The sequence below is a fragment of the Anser anser genome, assembly GCF_964211835.1.
Source record: "Anser anser genome assembly, chromosome: 5".
Classification (NCBI taxonomy): Eukaryota; Metazoa; Chordata; class Aves; order Anseriformes; family Anatidae; genus Anser; species Anser anser.
This window is the reverse complement of record NC_139725.1, coordinates 38102556-38121309: the sequence shown is the minus strand read 5'-3', so window position 1 is coordinate 38121309 and position 18754 is coordinate 38102556. Positions and strand designations below refer to the sequence as shown.

Sequence of the window (18754 nt, the reverse complement as noted above, 5' to 3'; positions counted from 1 at the left end):
TATATTTATATATAAAATATACATATTTATAGCAGAGAAGTCTGACCCGATTCTAGCATTCATCCAGTTTTACTTTGTACTTAAGTGATGTTTATTCAGCAATATGGAAGTTACCTACATTTCTAGTTGTCAGTGTAGGGTATGTCATAATTACAAAACTGTGCTAGTCAGAACAGCCCCGGGAAAAGAATTATATTGATCTTATGTTACAAGTGTCTTGCTAGGAGAAATTCCTTGGAGGGGAAGAGGCATGTAATTGGGTGTCAGGGATGATACAACTTGTCTCAATAAAACACATAAAATGTTATCAGAGAAGCAGCTCTGGATTCACATACATAACAATTATAATACAATTAAGAATACAAATAGTCATCAGAACACTGTTTCTGCTGTTTGAAAGATACATCTTTCCCAAATTAAAAAAAAAAAAAAGCCTTTCTACCTATTTATAACCAAATTTTCTTTAAAATGTTTGTATCCTGCAGTGTCATTATTGATATTTTCTTGCTACCTTTCCCTCAGTTCCCCCAAGAATTAAAAAAAAAAAAAAGAAAAAGAAAAAAGAAAAAAAACTGCCCTGCCTTGTCTTGTGTATAGTTCCTACTTGATCCGTTTTGTACTCCTATTCTCTTGTTGGGCAAAAATACAGATTAAAAACTACATAAATCTGGAATTGGTGAGATGTTTAAGTTCAAATTCTGGCTGAAGATTTTTGTAGCTGTGGTGTTTTGTTGTTTCTTTTCTGACCAGTTTTGGTAGGTCCCCCAGTCTTTGGTTTGTCTAGCTCAAGCAGCAGTTTTGTCTGTGTTCTGAGGCAGTAACATCATCTAATCCTAGCCTCTGGGCTACAGACGTGACAATATGAAGCTATATGCTCTAATACAACAATTTCTAGATGGCAGCCTGTGGGCCATCCACTCATCTCCAGCTAAGATCTGGACAGTCACATAGTTCAGGCTTTTGCTCTTTTCTTCCAGCTTGTGAATGCCTAAAGAAAAAGAAGTCAAAGCACGTAAAGCACATTTATTATTATGTTGGTATTTTATTGTTTCTTGTAAGCAGCCAGTGCAGAGTCAGGAGGCTAATGTTGAGCAGCGACTAACAGGAGGGATATGATGCAAGTGATTGCAGGTGATTGCAAGTGGGAAGACAAACAATGGTGAGGCATTACTGCTATGAACAAAGATGCATGGCCATACCCAGATGATACAGCATTCAAATTCTTCCAGCACCCAAATTCTTCCTTTGGGTGCAAGTGCCACAGCGTACAACACGCAGAACCTAAAAAGCTGACCTTTTCTGCTCTTCTGTCATTTTTGGTGGTGAAGTTGTCCCGCACCTCAGTGGAGTTTTCAAGGGTGTAACTTAATATTGCCTCCTGAAGAAACATTTCCTCCTTAATTTTCCAAAGGTGGTTACAGTTAATATCTAGAAGTGCCTGGATTTGAGGTTCACTTTTTTTCCTCATAAAGAAACTCTTATAACCTCTGAGTAAATAATACAGTTGTTTTGCTGGATAAGGAAAGCACTTGAATAAATGGATTATCATACTGTCTTTCTCTTTGGGCTAGGGTTTTTTGTTCTTGTTTTTAATTTTATTTTGACAGTAAGATTTGGGAAAAGATCTACTGAGTTCTCTGATATTATTGAAGTATTCTTGATCATACATACATCAAATGCAACTGAATAGCTTCAGGAATACAGCTGAATAGCTACAGTAATATTCTTACATAGGTCTGTGATGTACCTCGCTTGCAATACAACAGGAGCAGATGTACCCCATGGGGACCATAGGAAACAAGGAAAATTTCTGCAGTAAGGGTTGTGTTAAGAACTGGGCTGTCTCAGAGAATCAATGAATTTACAAGGTGGTATGGCTATACATATCTTTAAATAGGATAGCCAAAATAAGAGGTGTTCCCAGTTCTTTTCTCCCATATTATGCAAAGATAAAACTGTCCTTTATGGATAGCATCAACTGCATGTAAAAACGACCAAGGGAAGCACACCTCAACAGATTGCATCAGTCTGTGGAGGTCAATGCCATGGCAAGTAATGGGAACCAAGATCCTCCTAGCACCTTTAAAGAGCTAGACATTTTTATTTAAATGGGAGAAGGCACTTAAAAATAGCGCTGCAACAAATGCCTTGTGTATTACATGGTGTGCAATGCTTTCTTGGCAGGGGAGACACCCTGTCCAGGATTTCAGCTCAGGATTTCACTAGGCTTCCTTTTTCCTTGCTACTCCTGCAGCAGCCCCGTGCAGGAAGCTTGAGTTGCCTTCTACGGAGCATGGACCGCAGCCATGCTGTCCTCTTCTGAGGAAAAATGCCTCCTACAGAAGACCTGTGCTTCTCATCCTGTCCACAGAGCAGCCCCGGAGCCAGATGCATAAGCCCTTCATTTAAACGCTGCTGTCTGGGGCTTGATAATTGTAGTTTCCATCCAAGGCTATGACAGGCAGTGAGTGGAGTTTGATGGATGCAGATTTTTCTTTCCATTTTCTGCCAGGTTTGATGTCTTCTGCTTTGCAGTCCACAATGAATTTTTCCCAGATTTCTTTTTTTTTTTCTTTTTTTCTTCTGAAGCCCCAAGGCCTCAAAGTTCATTTCCTTTACTCTACAACCTTCACTCATGTTTATCATCTCATTTCCTTATCATTACCAGGCTCACCTCTACCATAACTTTCTTCCAGGTGCTTCCCACTCCATTCTAATCCATGTTGGTTTTTTTTTCTTTTGCGCATTTGAGTCATTTTTTTTCTGTGTTGTCTTGGCTCAGATAGGATTAATCGGCAGTAATTGGGTAAGTTTCCTGCACTCACTTGTGGTGTTCTCAGTCTTGGCATAACCTACACCAGTCCTGAATAGCAGGAAAAGAGAAAGTCCTGGGATTTTTGCTGTTTGGGATTATTGGCTAGCAGACTGCTGAGGGATATTTGCTGCTGGAATATCTGTACTAGGAATGTAAAAACTGCCATTTTCCAGACAAGTAAGAATGTGGCTTTCTCATGATTAGCAAGAAAGCACACCCTTTGTCCAAAATGGTGTCTTATCAGTATTCAGAACATGGAAAGCCAGAGCTCTCCTAAAAAGCCAGTTAATATTTTTTAACATCAATTCATTTTTCCTTGACACTGCTCTTAGAACAGTTTATTAATTTGTCTGAGATTTCCCAAAGACTATGAGGCAGATAATCAGCACGAAAAAAATGTGGCCAGAGGGTTATACTTTGGCAGAATTACTAAAGAGTTATCATCTAACAGGAAGCATAGGATAGACCGGTAATGTAGTAGTTACAACCATTCTTATTACCTGAGTGAATGTCTGACCCATTTTACTATTATAAATATACATTTTGATGTTGATTATAAAACCTTTTGCAATTGAACTTATGTCAAACACTAACTGAAGGAGGAAATACAATGACCTTTTAAGGATTTGATTTTATGACTATAGAAAGTGAGTTTTCTTGCCAGTCTTTTAAAGCCCATATTTACTTCTGCCAAAGAAAGGAAAAAAGCCATATTGGTGAACCAGTATTATTTAGCACTGAGCAAGTAATTCTCTACTTTGAGTAAATAGGGCTATAGTTCCAGAAAAGCTCAAAAATTAGGAAGATAGAGTGAAATGAATGAATAATTCTGTACCAAACGTGTATGTATGCATGCATACATATACATACCTGTGTTTTGTTGTTGTTGTTGTTGTTCTGTTTTTTTTAGAAGATTTTCAACATTAACTGTAGTAAAATAAATAAATAAATAAATAATCCATAGCTGCAAGTGCCTCAAATCTGTTCTGGTCCTCTCAGGCTGTGCCAGGCAGCACATGTCAGTAGTGTGTGCTGGAGGCTGTAGGTACTGCGCCTCACTGCAGCCAGACAGATAGTATCTCCAGAGAAGGGGGAGCTAAGGGGAATGTAAAAGCAGAAGGGAAGCAAGGAGATAAAAGAGATAAAGGCAAACTTGCCATGCACTACTGTTGTGGGCACCTTTACAACAATCCATCAAAGTAAAATTGCCAGCCTCTTTGCTGGTACTAATGATGATGTTGCAATACAGTGGCACTTAAAAATCAGTCAGCCATTTCAAACAGTGTTTTCACTCTACCTTGGTGTAAGTCTCATTAATGTCAATAGGGCTACAAGTATGCAAGAGAAAAGGGCAGTAAGTTTCCAGAACTGTCTCTGAAAAACACCAGGAACTGAACCAGCAGTAGCTGATTTAACCCTTAATCTAAAGGAGAGATGCTCTTAAAGAAGACTTTTATGAAAAAATAAAATGCAAGCAGATGGCAGAATTTAACAGAGGTAGAGAGTAGGCATTAGGAGAATACTGAATTGCTTGGCATTTGTTTGCAAGTCTGACTGAACCACAGCTGAACAATTACACACTGGCTTAATTACGCTGCTTTAACCCACTGGACTCTGCTGACCTTCGCTGCAGTGGGTCATTCTCTGGAAGTGCTGGCTAAAGCTGTAGGTTATTTCTAGGTTATTTGCTCATTGTAAAAGCATTTTGTTTGAAAAAGACTGTTACCAAATTTAATGTTGCACACTTGGCTATAATTCAGCAAGGTACTTAAGTGCATGCAATGTTTAAGTATAAATGATTACTGTCCACTTCAGTTGGAAGTACTATTAAGATTTATATTCTGCTTAAGTAGCTTGTTGAACAAAGGTCTTCATGTGTAGTTAGGATTTTTGTTGGTTGTTTTTTGTTTTTGTTTTGTTTGTTTATTTGTTTACTTTTAAAACAACTGTGACTTTATTTTTAAGAGGCTTCCAACTTTTACAAGGACAGTTGAATCATGACTGCCATGGCTTTGTCTCTGTATGTGTAAGTCCTGCTTAGTGCGTGAAAGCACAGGACTGTAACCACATGCCCTAAAATCCACATATGGCTAGAAATTTTTAACTTCCTTATCTCTAGGGATAAGGACTAGACAATTTGCCAGGACAAAAAAAAAAGTCAGATTCCCAAAGATCAGATCACTGCAGTGAATTCAGGGCTAAACAACTTCAGAAGCTTGCTGTAGGTGCCAATAAGTTACATATTATAGTGTTGACTGCTGAAAAGCAGCAGTGTCCCATGTGTCCCATTCGTTTATGCAGGACTCATGAGATTTCCTTCCAGCCCTTTACTCCTTTTCAGCAGTCAGCACTGTTGTAGAGGAGTTAGGAAGTCACTGATAAATCTCACATGGCAGTACAGATTAGGGAAAACAGGGTGTGATTAGAGCTGTAAGCGCATTTCAGAAGTCTGCAAGGTCCTTGTGTAATTTCTCTCTTATATTCTGCAGTGAAAAAGTCTTAATCATGTGTTAGTCAAAGGACTGGAAACCCTCACAGTGAAAGTAACTGTGAAGGCTGCTTAGAAAGAAATCAATAACTGAAATAAGAAAGTTGCTGCTGCTTTGGTGTGAAAGGAAGATCAGTTATGAGTACTGGGCAGCGGGAAAGCTCAGAAGACTTGCATGACAAGAGAAGACTCCTTCCCCCTGCTGTTTTTCACAGCAAATCACTTAAATTCACAGCACCTATCTCCCTGTGTCACAGAGAGAGCAGCTAAGTGGTCCCCTGCATTTGCTAGATGTCTACAGCTGTACAGGGGGTAGGATGCAGCTTGTGCTCCTTGCAACCCTGCTGCATTCATCTGGGTGAAGCAGCTCTGGACATGGCCTGCAGCAACCCCGGTACGAGTCACCCATCTCTCGCTGCTGTGGGGAGGCCGCTCAGGTAAAGGCTGGGGCTCCGACATGAGGTTTGGCAAGGCCCAAGTCCACCTCCAGGCCTGGTCTTTATTATACAGGTGCATCCAGTTTCTCTCTGTAAAATGTGTAATGGGATGTTTCCTTTGTTCTGCTTCTCGCTTTCTGTGTTTCTTTGAGACCAATTTGTTCTTTGAGACTGGCTCAACAGCATTCAGGGCAAGACTGATAACCCTCTTTGCTCTACTGTCAGCATAGCTGATGACAGATATAGAACTGGGGGAGAGAGGCCAAAAATCTAAGTAAGTACTTCCATACACCTACCGTTCAGTGGTTTGAATCTGGTGGTGGACTCGTGCAGAGGTCTGAGAAACAGAGGAAGACATGGACTGTTACTTGACAGACATCTTCAAAGGCAGGTTGGAACAGGATGTGCCCAAAGGAACATATCAGAAGGCAGGCAGGCTGAGATGGCTGGGAAGGGAGAAGGTGTTGGCACTGCAGGGAAGCACTCAGAATCCAGGAGAGACTTCTTGTCATAGTATTATTTCTTGAAAATGTGTTAATTAACTCACAACCAACCAAACTTTCATATTCTCCAGAAGATTTCCCCATGTTGTGGCAGAAGGTAACAAAAGGATTTCACATTTCAACGTGGATATAAACTTAGGGTTCTGTTTTGCCAGTTTTTTGTCATAAGGAGATGGCAGTTGTCCTCATTGTTGGTAAAAGTAAAATAAAAAGGACTGGTGATTTCTTCAGAAAGGAGATCCTTTCCTTTCACACTTCGAGCATTAAGCAGCTTTCCTTCACGAGGCACAGACAGACTTAGCCAGGCACAACTACAAAAATTGTTACCAGTTCTTTAGATGCTTTCACAGTTGTCATATCGGTGTTGTGTGTGCAAGTGGACATAATACCTGGTGTGATGTTTCTGTTCCCATCTCAGTTCATTCTCACTGCCAGTAGGTCTCTGAATTAAAAATGCCACTTGCTCAAAGAGACACTCGGGTCATGGTACCTCAGAGTCGTAGCAACTGTATCGAATCCATGGAACTGTTGTAGAATTAAGTCATTTGATTACCTGCAGTTAGTGCCATTTTACAGAAATTATGGCAAAAAAATTTCAGAAGATGAATTTGGGGGTTCAAATGTAAAGTTCACAAAGATGTATTATTTTACAATGAAATCAATATTTTGCTGAAAATAGGAGGTTCCTTCAGCAGTTTCTTCAAAGAGAAACAATGCACAAAGGCTGGGAGTACTAAAAAAAAAATAAGAAAAAAAAATATTACTGATAGGAAGATGGAAATTCTGCATTTAATGTGATTATATCAATAGCTGTCACTTCTTCCTAAGCCAGACATGACATCTCTTTCCTTTGTTTTCCAATGAAAGCACTCATCTGTGAGCTTGTACATAACCTGGCATTACTCCCAGTTGTTCTCTGGTAATGTTTTGGGTTTTTTTTTTTTGTTTTTGTTTTTTTTCTGAATGGAGTAACTACTTGTCCATAAAGAACAAGTTGTTAAATAAATACTGAGGAGGAGCTATGACATGGAGCATTTTCCACTGAATATTGTTACATATACATTTTCATAGAGCAACCTAATCTTTTATAAATGTCCTACAATCAGAAGAACGGGAATGAAAGTTTAATTAACTCACCTACATTGGCAAAGTCTCCAGGTACACAGGGAATGGGAGTTGCTTCAGGAAGTGAGAATTTCCATTTTTAAACCAAGGCTTAGAAGGGCAGAGCTTCTTTCGTCTTCTCCTCTGAAGTATTTTAGCCCTTCCTTCAGTCACTTTGATTTAAAGGAACTGAAGTACATCCATGATCGCTTTGAGCCCCACTTCAGCTCACATCAAAGTGTGTGGAAAAACTGCCAATTAACTTTAAGGTTGTAGGATCATGACCTTGCTTCTAAGATCAGAAGTCAGAGCACAAGTAGCAAGTTAGGCAATGTCACACTTAAGTACAGTAGCACCTCTATAGCCAGTATACTTCAGCGACCTGTACTCTGCACCAAGTAGAGCTGCATGCTGATTAGAAACATGTATTTAGTTATGTTGGGAGAATTCTATTTACAGTTTTCATTTTTTTTGTTTTCTACATTTATTTTCAAAAGCTAATTGAGAATTTTGTGCAACGAAGTATTAGCGTGGTGCTTCTTATTTAGCAGAAAAAATACTTTGTAAAAATACATTTGGCAACGTATGTTACATTTGTAAAAGTACTTTGGCTGAAGTGCTTAATTATCACTTGAGTAATCAGTCTAAAATTCTGCTGATTAGACTGTGCTGCCTGCTGCTGGAGTACTGTTTAAAATGTCTCTTGAGGTCAGCTGAGTATACATGGGAGCTACTGCAGTATCTAGCTGCAGTTTGGAGGGCACACACCTTCATTTCACCTCTTTACCAGGGTCCCCACCAGATTAAGAGCCCTATGATGTTCTGTACTTATGGATTTCTGTGCTGTGGGAGTGTTTGGCCAGAGAGAGGTCTACAGGGCATTGCAGGGAATGTATTTCAGCTAAAGAGCATGGTGTATCTGGAAAGATGAGGGTTTTGACCATCTGAACTGCTTTTGCCATGACACACCTCCAGGCGGACATTATGTGATGGCTTGCCAATCTCAGTAGTAGTTTTCTGACAATGTCTGTTTCAGTTTTTCAAATTTTCTTCTTTGAAAAGAAATCATGAGTTGAAACATTGATACTACAGAGCTTCTCTTGGACTTAATTTTGCATTTAGAGGGGGAAAAATGAAATTTTGTGATCTAATTGTTACTCACCAGAAAAACACAAAATCAAAGGAGTGAGAGATGGTGACAGACCAGATCACCCAATGCTGTAGAAGATCGAGATCAAGGAAGAATCAGAGAGAGGCAGTCAGTGAGTGAAATTCTGAGATCTGAATCTGCAAGAGGTCATGTTCTTTGATTTTAATGCTGTGAAGTAGGAGAAATAGGAGCATGTATGCATATTCAACACTTGTAATGAGGTATACCTTTACCATAAAATAAACGTATCAATAGTCTTTTTCCCCAGTCTGAATTTTAGTGAGTGGCTTCATGGACATTTCTTTGCAGGCATGAAAACTGCAAGAGTTCATGGCCACATTTTCAAACTCTTACGCTACTGTCTTGAGTAAGCTACTCTTACCAGACAGATGCTGCATCTGAGGAGGTGCAATACAGCTTTAAAAGTTTTGGTCTCTTTAGTGATGTGCGATGCTAACATCAAAAAGTCCCGCACTTGGGCTTGATATGCTTTTCATTAAAACTCCTTGGAGGTCAAATGGTGCCAAATTGGGTCCCAAAGGCACAGAACAGAAGAACTCACTCAAGTTTACACAATACAGAAATGCTTTCTGCATATGGCTTTACACCGAATACTTACTTCGAAATATTTTTCCTCACATAAAAATCGCTGTGGGTTTTTTATGTTTGTTTTGTTGTTGTTGTTGTTGTTTGAAAGCACAGTCACTTCTAAGGAGCTGGGTGATTTATTGTTTGTCCTGTACTTTTCCTTTGCTTTATAGAATATTTAATTAGCAAAGGTCCTTCTGTTACTGCACCTTTTGAAATGAGTTCAGGATCCCTCTGACAGCTGCCATTTTTTATACCCCACTACGATTACCTGCAGCAAATCTCTGCTGCTCAAGCTTGCTTTTCTCTGATCAGACTCAGGCACAAAAGGAGGTGCAGTCTTCCAGCCTAGTCCTTGATTTTTTTTCAAGGAAGCCAGATGGTGTGTGCCACATGTAATTTGTGTCAGAACTAGTTAATACTGAACTGCTGTAGCATTTTTTTCATATATGGTGGATCTCGTCTCATAAGAGTTGATGTATTTCACAGCTGTTTTGGTTAAAGGACAGTAAGAAAGAAGCAGGTACTCAGTCATGGGGACTCAATAAGATAAGACAGCTCTATCCTATGCTAGCACTGTACAGATAGTGTCTACCTCAGTGTGGTTAACGTTAAATTCTGTCTGTAATACCAGCATGGACAATTTTCCTGAGAGATGGAAGGAGATGCTGCTCCTCTCCCCCTCTGGCTCCCTGTGGATGTTCAGTATCTGCATTGTCATCTGGTTAATCACAGCACAGGCATAAAAGTGATTGGTTTCAATTGAACAAAATCTGTGAAATTAAGCTTTGTTTTCATTAAATATATTATGAATGCAGTATGATGGATGAGAATTAATTCCAGTGCAGCTGAAAAGATCATTTTAAAAGACAGAGAACCACAACAAAGCAGAAGCACAGGTGGAATATGTGGTTTGCTTCATGGCTGAAGTCGCATCAAGGCACAGTATATTCTTATGTGACAGCATCCTTTTCAGAGGGAAAAGCAGGAAGATTAAATAGACGGAATGTTGTAATGTGTTTAATCTACTAAAGTAGGTTCCTCTCCTCAGTAAGATGCACTTTGATGAGAAGAATTTTAGATCATTTCAGATGATAGAAGGTGAAATGTTCATGGCAGAGACTACAAAGCAGCAATGTTCCTTTTGCTGGTGCTTAAGCATCAGTATTTATTAGTCATATATTACAGAAAAGTCCATTTTGGTAACATAAATAACTGATTATATGTTTGCAAAAGCAGAGCAAAGTTATAAAATCAAGATGCTGATTGTAGTATTGCTCTGTGGTACACCTAGCATAGCTCAGACTGCAAGTGTGTACGTCTCTTAGTTTCAAACTTATCTGCACTTTATTAGCTGAAACATTGCAATTTTTGGAGCAAATTTATATCATCTCAATTACTTAAAACTTTAAGAGCCTGTAGAGTTGTATTGGACTGCTGTATAGGTAAAACAATTTTCTACCAGTTTTGGTGTTATAGTGAAATACAGTACATTAAACTTTGTTGTCCCCTTTCCATCAGAAAGCAGTTTCCCACTGTGTTAGGCTATATTTTAAAAAGATGACAATATGAAATGCCTACTTTGAAACATTTTACAAACTCGTAACTTTATAAGGGAGTAGAATAAAGTGAAAGAGCATATTAATAAATAAATAACTGTTGATAGAATCAAAAATGAAGATTTTGACCCCTAAATCATTATTTCACTATACTGTTGAAGTCAATGGGAATTACCTTGGTGCTTGTGAAAAGTTGACCACATACAGTGTGATGAATTGTTTTGTTATTCATAAAGTTAATGTGTAGGTAACCTCAAATTCTTAATCGCACTTTATTTAATCCCAGTCAACACCTGTAACTTTTATCAGATTGTGAATTCAGTGTTCGGTACACCTTCATTTCCGGACTACCTTTCAGTCTAGTTTGTGCACGTAGGGACTTGAGGGACTGCCTATGAGGTTAATGCTGTAGGTGGTTTGTACAGGATGGGGAGGCTGTACAAATAGGTGTTTTTCTATCATATTGATAGTTCTGAGGTTTGACTGCAATACCATGAAACATCAGGAGCCACTATATAAATGATTCAAAGTCAGTAAATGAACAAAATGCTGTAGTAGATTTTAATTTCACTTTAGAACTATGTAAAACACTCCCACAGAGGAAGTCAGCTACACCTGCATCTACCTGGCAGAATGTGGTGGTGGTCCCCTTTGCAGATAAGCTACCTTTATCTACATATATTTTTGTAAAGCCTATATATATAAACCATACACGCACGCATTTATATTTATTTCAAGATTTGAATTGAGAACATTTGCGAGAGTTGAAATTAGATCTTGCTTCCAAAAAATCTGTTTTTAAATCTTATGGCTTTGTTATGGTTGCATGTTTTATGTTACATGAATTACGTCCTTTAATGTGAATATCTGGAAGATACATTCGCCATCGGATTTAACTTGCATTTTGGAATGTCCACAGAAAAAGGATCAGCAGAGCAGTAATAAAAAACAGGCATTTACTAAATTTCTTTCTGACACATCTGTGAGCAGTAAAGAGACACAGGATTTTACCAGCCCCGAACATTCAATCATAAGGGAAACTTTACAAGGGCAGGAACAACAGCACTGTGAAAACATTCCCTGAACTGCCACAAACTCTGTACTTACTACTGAAATCCTTAGATAAATATTGAATGAAATTTCTTATTGCAAGGCATGTCAGAGTAAAACAAACACACTTTCATATCCACTTTTTTCCGCCTCAGAGGTATATCAGGCGACACAGAGGCATGTTAATTGAAGCTGATATTTAAAGGCTTGATTTCCAAGCTCTGAGTTGCTACAGGTGCATCTCTTGTGGTTAATGGTAATGAGGGACTGAGGTCACCAACACAGCAAAAGAACACATCATGAATATACAAAATCTATGTATGTGGCCACATACAGCTTCTGTATTTTTCTCTTTAGTTTAGCATCTCTCAAATGCTGACAAGTTAATTGAAAGATGGGGTCTGTTTTGTGTTTTGACAGTATTAGAAAAGGATGTTTATAAGAGAGGCACTAAAAGATGCAGACATCCCCTTAGTTTGTAAACCTTCAGTTCTAGGCCTAGGTAAGCAGTATTTTCACTTCTTGGGATGAGGAATGTTGTATTTATCTTGGGGTAAATTTTATTTCTCAGGTTTGTTTGTTTGTTTTGTTTCATCAAATTCTCTGACAGGATTTTCAGTATTTCAGAATTTCAGTACATTTTTGTCTGATGCAGCATGAAAATAACATTACAAAAAAGATAAGTGTGTATTGCAATACCAATATGAAAAGATTTCCTGTTTTTTAGGCACATTAATTCCAACTGCATGTATTCAATCAAATCTGGAGTGAATCTGCACATGGAAGGCTTTCTCTGTTCTTTTGCGTTTGTCTTTGGGAAAGCCAAAGTATAAGAAAATTACCAGAACGTTGATTCTGTGCCCAGAACGTTTAAATTCACTTAATGCCAGGAAAATCAAATATGCACATCAGCAGGATACCAACAGTTGGTCAGATGGTAAAATAGTTAACTGTTTTTACCAGCAAGTCAGGCTTGCCCACACCGGAGAGGTGTGGGGTTTATTTATTTATTTATTTCATTTTATACAAAGATCTTTAGACAATATCTATTCACATACAGTTTCTGAACTCCAGGGCCAAAGGGATTTTAGCAGTGGTATTATTAGACTGGAGGCAAGTCATACAATGGCAGAAAATAAGATCAGAAATAGAAAAGCAATAAATATTGTTCCTGTGCATGGTGACTTGGATTTTTGTAGAACTCCAGGAGTTTTGATTCTCGATAACTGCTGGGAGTGTGCAGGTGGTACAGGGGGCTGAGAACCACCATGCTGCCTCCCGTTATCACTTATCTCAATTTTGTATAGGATATGCCACTGCTAGACTCAAAGCGAAGCATTGGCCTGGTTCAGGTGTGCCCCAGCAAAATGCTTACTGCAGGCTGAAGGTTGTTTTTGTCCCCGTGGTGCTGGTGTGGTGCTTCAGGTCAGCCTGCTGCTTTCTGTCTGACAGGATGGTGCTTGTAGCAAGACCCTGAACCTGAAGTGGACGGTTAGTAAGAGTGCTAGAAAACAAGTTTCTACTCCAAACTTGCCTCTAGCTTTCAGACTCGTACTTTCCCTTAGCAAACTGATTTTTCAGGGCTCTGGAATAAATGAATTCTACAGGGGATAGTTTATTTAGCATCACGCCTGTCTGCAGCCTACAGTCTCACCAGTGCCTAAATCAGATTTTTGGTGTTAGGGCAACTGCCTCCTGGCTCATCCCTGCTCATTGTGTGTCAAAAGATATAGCAGTCAACTGAGTAATAGCAGTCTGCCTGGGAAATACAATGATTTGAAACGGAATTTTGTATTAACTTAAGAAAAAACTAAGGCTCTAAAGTGAGGTTACGTTTTGTTTGGTTTGGATGAAGACAGCAAATTTAAAACTTTTTTGTTACCATTTCCATATTGAAGTCTGTCAAAGTATCAAAGGCTAATTTTGAAGATTTGTAAGCAATTATGTGGTGATGATATGATAAACAAAAAGCATGACTAAGCTGTGTGGGCAATAAAAGGACGAGGTGAACTCTTCTGTTTGGTTTCCAGGTTGGTCAGAGAGAAGTAATTGCTGTGTTGCCCAAATTAGAAACCAGAACTCTGGTTTTGCTGTGCTTAACCTCAGCTACGCCCATCATGTCCTCACGGTGACCTCTCCATTTGCTTATGAATAATAGCTCATCAAGGAGTGAAGCAACCATTTTATTCCGAATTCTCTAATACAGTGCACATTTACTAACATCAAAGCAACCACTAAAGAAAGCCAGGCAATACTACCAACCACATGGAGAGGTTGTGTTTCTGTTAAAAGTAGCTCCAGGTAATGATGCTGAGTTTTCTCCAGTGAGGATTCTTCTGCTCATGTCTTCTCTGTCCAGAATAATCCTTAGTTCTCAAAGATGTGCAATTTACCTGTGTTATTCTTGTGTGTAACTGAAGAACGTTATTTTTATTCTCTAAAATCATAGCTTGATTCAGTTCTTTCTTGTTTAAAATGGAAGAAAAGGTACTTTATTCTGTACTCTCAGAATCCTTGTTTTCTCGTCTTTAAAAGCAGCCCTGCTGGTGTAGCATGCTGGGCGTGTCATGAAGGGTCTTTAGGTTCTGCTGAAATCAGCAGGAACAAGGGGAGTTAGTCATATTGATAACGTGGGATCATGAACAGTATAGATTTTCGTGGAAGGTGCAGAGACACAAAAGTCCCAGGCAAGTGTTTGTTTGGTTAGCAGGCAGCTGAGTGCCACCTCACTGCCACTGAGGCCTGCATGATGTTGTACTCCAGTGCTGGCTGTGCATGGGAATCTCGAGGCAAACAGTCTCCGTTTTTTCTGTGCAACCAAGGTAATGATATTTTCCTTGCTTTTTAAAGCACTTTCTAGTCTTCAAATGAAAAAAAGCTACCCCCAAAAAACAAAACAACAAAAAAAACTAATAATAAAAAAAGCTAAATACTTACTGCTGCTCTTTCTTTTTAAGCTTTCTTTAAAACTATATAACACCACATTCATTGCAAAGCTTTTGAAGGCCAAGGCCATTTTACATCATGGTAATAGCAAAGAGTGCGTGAATGAGTTTTATTTTTAGATTAAGGGTAGATGGGTGCTGACATCTGTTAGTGTTTACTGAGAACATAAAAAATGAAAGCGACTAAACGTTTTGTAGCACTGAACCTACCTTTGGCAATAGGAAGGCAAAAAGAAACTTTCCAGCTGGTGTGTAGCTCCCACTGAGTACAGGCTGTTTTTAGACTTCTCGAGGATTTGGCTCTAGGAGATTCAGAAATACTGAACATGTTCTCCAAAATTTTTTAGATAAACAGGTAAGTGCTCGAAGACAGTGGCAAAAAGCAATTTAGCAACAGTACAGGAAGACAACTTCAGGCTCCTTGGGTTTTGTTATCCCTAAGGAACTGTGCTTTAGAAAATTGGACTTCAGTATGCATGGCAAAGCCGTGGTCAGGCCCTACTCAATCAGACATTGCTGGCAAAATTCCTGTCTAATTCAGCTACCAAAAATAGGTCACAGAGCTGAACACATAAAAATTCAGGCATATTTTGGAAAAGTACTATAAAAAGTACCTAATATAACATACTATGTATTTACCGATCTATCACTGTTTCTGTTTCAAATCTCTGCCTTCCTGTTTTTTCTACTCTTAGTGTCCCAAGGACCAAGAAAAATCATTTAAAAAAAAAAAACAACTGATAAATATGTTAAAGCTGCACCTTCTTCCCCTGGCATTTCTGGATTCTCTTGCCAATGCAGTTTGCTGTTTGATTTGGGTATTTCTCCATGACCTAGATTTTCTGTTTTGGCAAGCACTAAAAAGGAGGGAAGGCCCATCAAAGTAATGATATAGCAGCTTTACCCACTCTTTTCAGGAATGTTTTTCCAGCCCAGCTGGCAGCTTTGGAGAAGAAGAAAGGCTCAAAGGAGAAGGCTCAGACCTAGTAGTCTTCCAGCCTCTGGTGTGGCCTTGGGAACTGACCTGTTCTATAACAATATTTACTACTTTTTTTTTGAAAATTTGAATTGAAAAAGGAATGTTTATAGGAAAGAACTTTCTTACTCCCTACCTACACATCCTTCTGGCTGGGAGAAACAAAAGGCACCTGTCTGGGAGAGGAGTTGGAGGAAAAGGGAGAGGTGGTGAATTTACAAAGTAATTGCGGCCGTACATAAAGGTAGCCTAGCATTTCATGTCCCCTTTTATAAACATTGTGAGGTTTCTTTTTTAAAAGTATTGAAATGCTGCAATATTTATTTTTTTTTAAACTTGTGTTTGCTTGGGTTCAGCCCATCCTTTGCTGTGCACTGAACTTGCATAAAAGAGCGCTCCCACCTCGGGTGGGGGGATGGCAGGCCAGCCCCTGCCCCACTGCCTCCTAGCTGTCATTCTACCCAGGGGCTGTAATCGCAGGAAATAAAATCAACAGGAATGTTACACTAGTGTGTGTACATACCAGTCGTCCAAGTGACTTATTTATAGTCTGAGCCCTAATGTTTGTTCATTAAACTCTCACAGACCCCCCCTTCCCTTCAAGCTATAAAAGCCTATTTAATACACTCTTTCTCCAAAATCAGCAGCTCTCCAGATCCTGTTATGACAAAAACTCCGGCTCACGCTCCTGCAGCCCGAGCTTTGGTGTTATTAGTTTCCCCAGCATCGCTGTTGGGGATCAGTGCACAGCTCAGGGGCATTGTTTGTTTTTCATGTAAGAAAATACAGTAGCATTTCATAAAATGGATTGAGCTGAGGCGGCACAGTGACGGGTTGTTGGAAGCACTGCAGCAGTGCGGGCTGGAACATCGTTAACCAAGGCACATAATACATCACTGTCCTATTTCACAGCCAGTGAAATGTGAGGAGCAAAATGAAAGGATCTTAAAACGCCATACTTGATTTTTGGTAGTTCTGGTCTAAAGAAACTAAAGCTTCTGGCTTTTGGAAGGCTGGGGAGAGACTAGATGGAGGGGGGGAACAGAAAGGAGAGCCTGAGAGGACAAAGAATCAAAAATGACTCTTGGTTCAGACTTTAAATTGGTAAATTGAGTAGCTCTTGTTGTTGTCAGACAGGTATGGAGGGGTATTTAGGTACCTAACTGCTGTTGAAATCAGATGGAGTCAGACACTTGAATATGTTTCAGAGGTTAGTGTTAGATTTCTAGAGAAGGATTTCGGAGACACTGAACTTCACTTCTCCTTGATACAGCAAATATGTTGGAGGCTTTTGTCTCGAGGTCAGATTTAGCGATGTGCTCCTTCTCTCGTTCAGGCATCCAGCTCCATTTCTTTACCTGTCACCTGCCGAAGCATAGTTGGCTGCTCTGCACTGCTCACTGGGCTGGTGCTCCCTGTTGGGAGCCCAAACCTGGACATTCATTAAGGAGTTTGCAGCCAGGAGACATTCATTAAGGAGTTTGCAGCCCAGTCTTGCAGCACCATGAAACACCATCACCTAGTACTTTGTCTTTTCTTGAAATATAAGCAGTTTTTTTTATTTATTTATTTATTTATTTATTTATTTATTTATTCAGTGAAAGGGGGTTAAAATGTTATTACCTGCACAAAGAAAACTCAGTTCATGTTTAGGGAGGGTGTTTTCCTTGACTCTGTTTATTGATAAAATCTTTGCTGCTTTTTGTTCTGCAACAGTGACAGGTAAAATACATTTCAAGTGCAACAAAAATATCTATTTTATGTTAGTAGCAATCCATACTAGAGCATTCCCCTAAGATTTTCTGAAGCTCCTAAATGCCTAAAAGAGCTGCTATTAGTTTAGCACAGGGCTGTGCCAGCCATCTGTCGTGGCTGATATCATTAAATATCAGTGGGGACTTCACATTACAGAACAGGGAGCAAAGCTCTGGCATGGCATAGTCTCCCAGAGGAAACGATGGAAAGCCAGAGGCTGCATCTTTTTGGACCTTTAAAACAGCTCAGACTGAAGTGTTGGAGCTTGTACTGCAGGGCATTATTGCAAACCTACCTACAAAAACAGAGGTGTAAAAGTTTCCTTGTTCTTCGGGGGCAGAAATCAGGATAAAGTCAGTAGGCCTTTAAGAGTAAGCTACCTCTTTGTGACTTCAGAGCACAATATTTTCCCATAATAAATTTGCATTGCAAATGAAACAACTTGAAATATGTGTCTCCAGGAGAAGTAGAAGGAATATACCTTATATGTATTTGCATTTCAATAGCAGCTAAAATATGTGGTGCAGGTCTTCTGGTTGCATCTGGCTCTCTTGGATAATCAGAAGCCCAATGCCCAGAGGAATTGCTTTTGAAGGGAACGGTTCACAGCTGGGTCATGAGATTAGCAGTTTCACAGGGACTGACTGCTGGAAGAATTGCAGTCAGTTTGGGCTCACGGAGTAAAACATTGCGCTGCGTGATTATGTTTCTGAATGGTCAGGTTTTGTCTGTTTTACCCAGGTGAATAACATCCTGATGCTGTTCAGTTAAACAGCATTAGTGTCTGTCTTTGAAAATACCATTTTATTTCCTTCGCTACTCTGTGTGCATGCTTTACTGGCGTCTGTTCTGTCTTCCCAACCTCTTCATCTGCAACAGGAATAGCAGCAGGTAAAGGACAATTAACAGCAAAGTACACCACAGAACACATTAGCAATTTGCAGTTACCGTGCAGTGATATCCACTAGCCAGACTTTTGCATTTGTCTGGGGCAATGTCCTGCAGGAACAACGGAGGAAAGGATGATTAAGGTGATAGGCTGTGAAATTATATGTCTACAATTCACTGGAATTCCTAAAGATGTGTTGAGGCACAGAAGCATAGATTGCCAGCAGGCATGTTCATACACAAAAATACAGAGAATTTTGTTCAGGCATGCCTAAACTCCTTGTGATAATGAAATATTTAAATGCAGTGAGTGTGCTCTGTGCCTGAATCATGCCAATGTTTCATATTCAGAAATGTTTTAGCTTGCTTATTGTTCCTAATTTTTATTTTTATTTTTTTTTAAATAAAAAGATACCAGAAACAAGGAGATGTCCAGACCTTCAGCCCAAATCCTTCCTGTCTCAGCACAAATCATGCCATGGCTTGTTCTTTTCTG

At 39.4% G+C, this 18754-nt stretch overlaps 1 protein-coding gene and 1 long non-coding RNA gene across 12 annotated transcripts in view; one reads left to right on the top strand and one right to left on the bottom strand.

The window, feature by feature from the left end:
- Window positions 1-18754, top strand: part of KCNQ1 (potassium voltage-gated channel subfamily Q member 1) — a 409094-nt gene that overhangs the window by 322135 nt on the left and 68205 nt on the right. The window lies entirely within an intron of this gene.
- The window catches only part of LOC310900617, a 108710-nt gene continuing 90133 nt past the window's right edge, over window positions 178-18754 (bottom strand). For 2 of the 4 annotated variants that reach the window (XR_014585271.1, XR_014585272.1), the window contains exon 4: window positions 178-18240. This is a non-coding gene — a long non-coding RNA (uncharacterized lncRNA). The remainder of the gene's footprint in view (window positions 18241-18754) is intronic. The other 2 variants (XR_014585273.1, XR_014585274.1) reach the window with 2 other exon arrangements.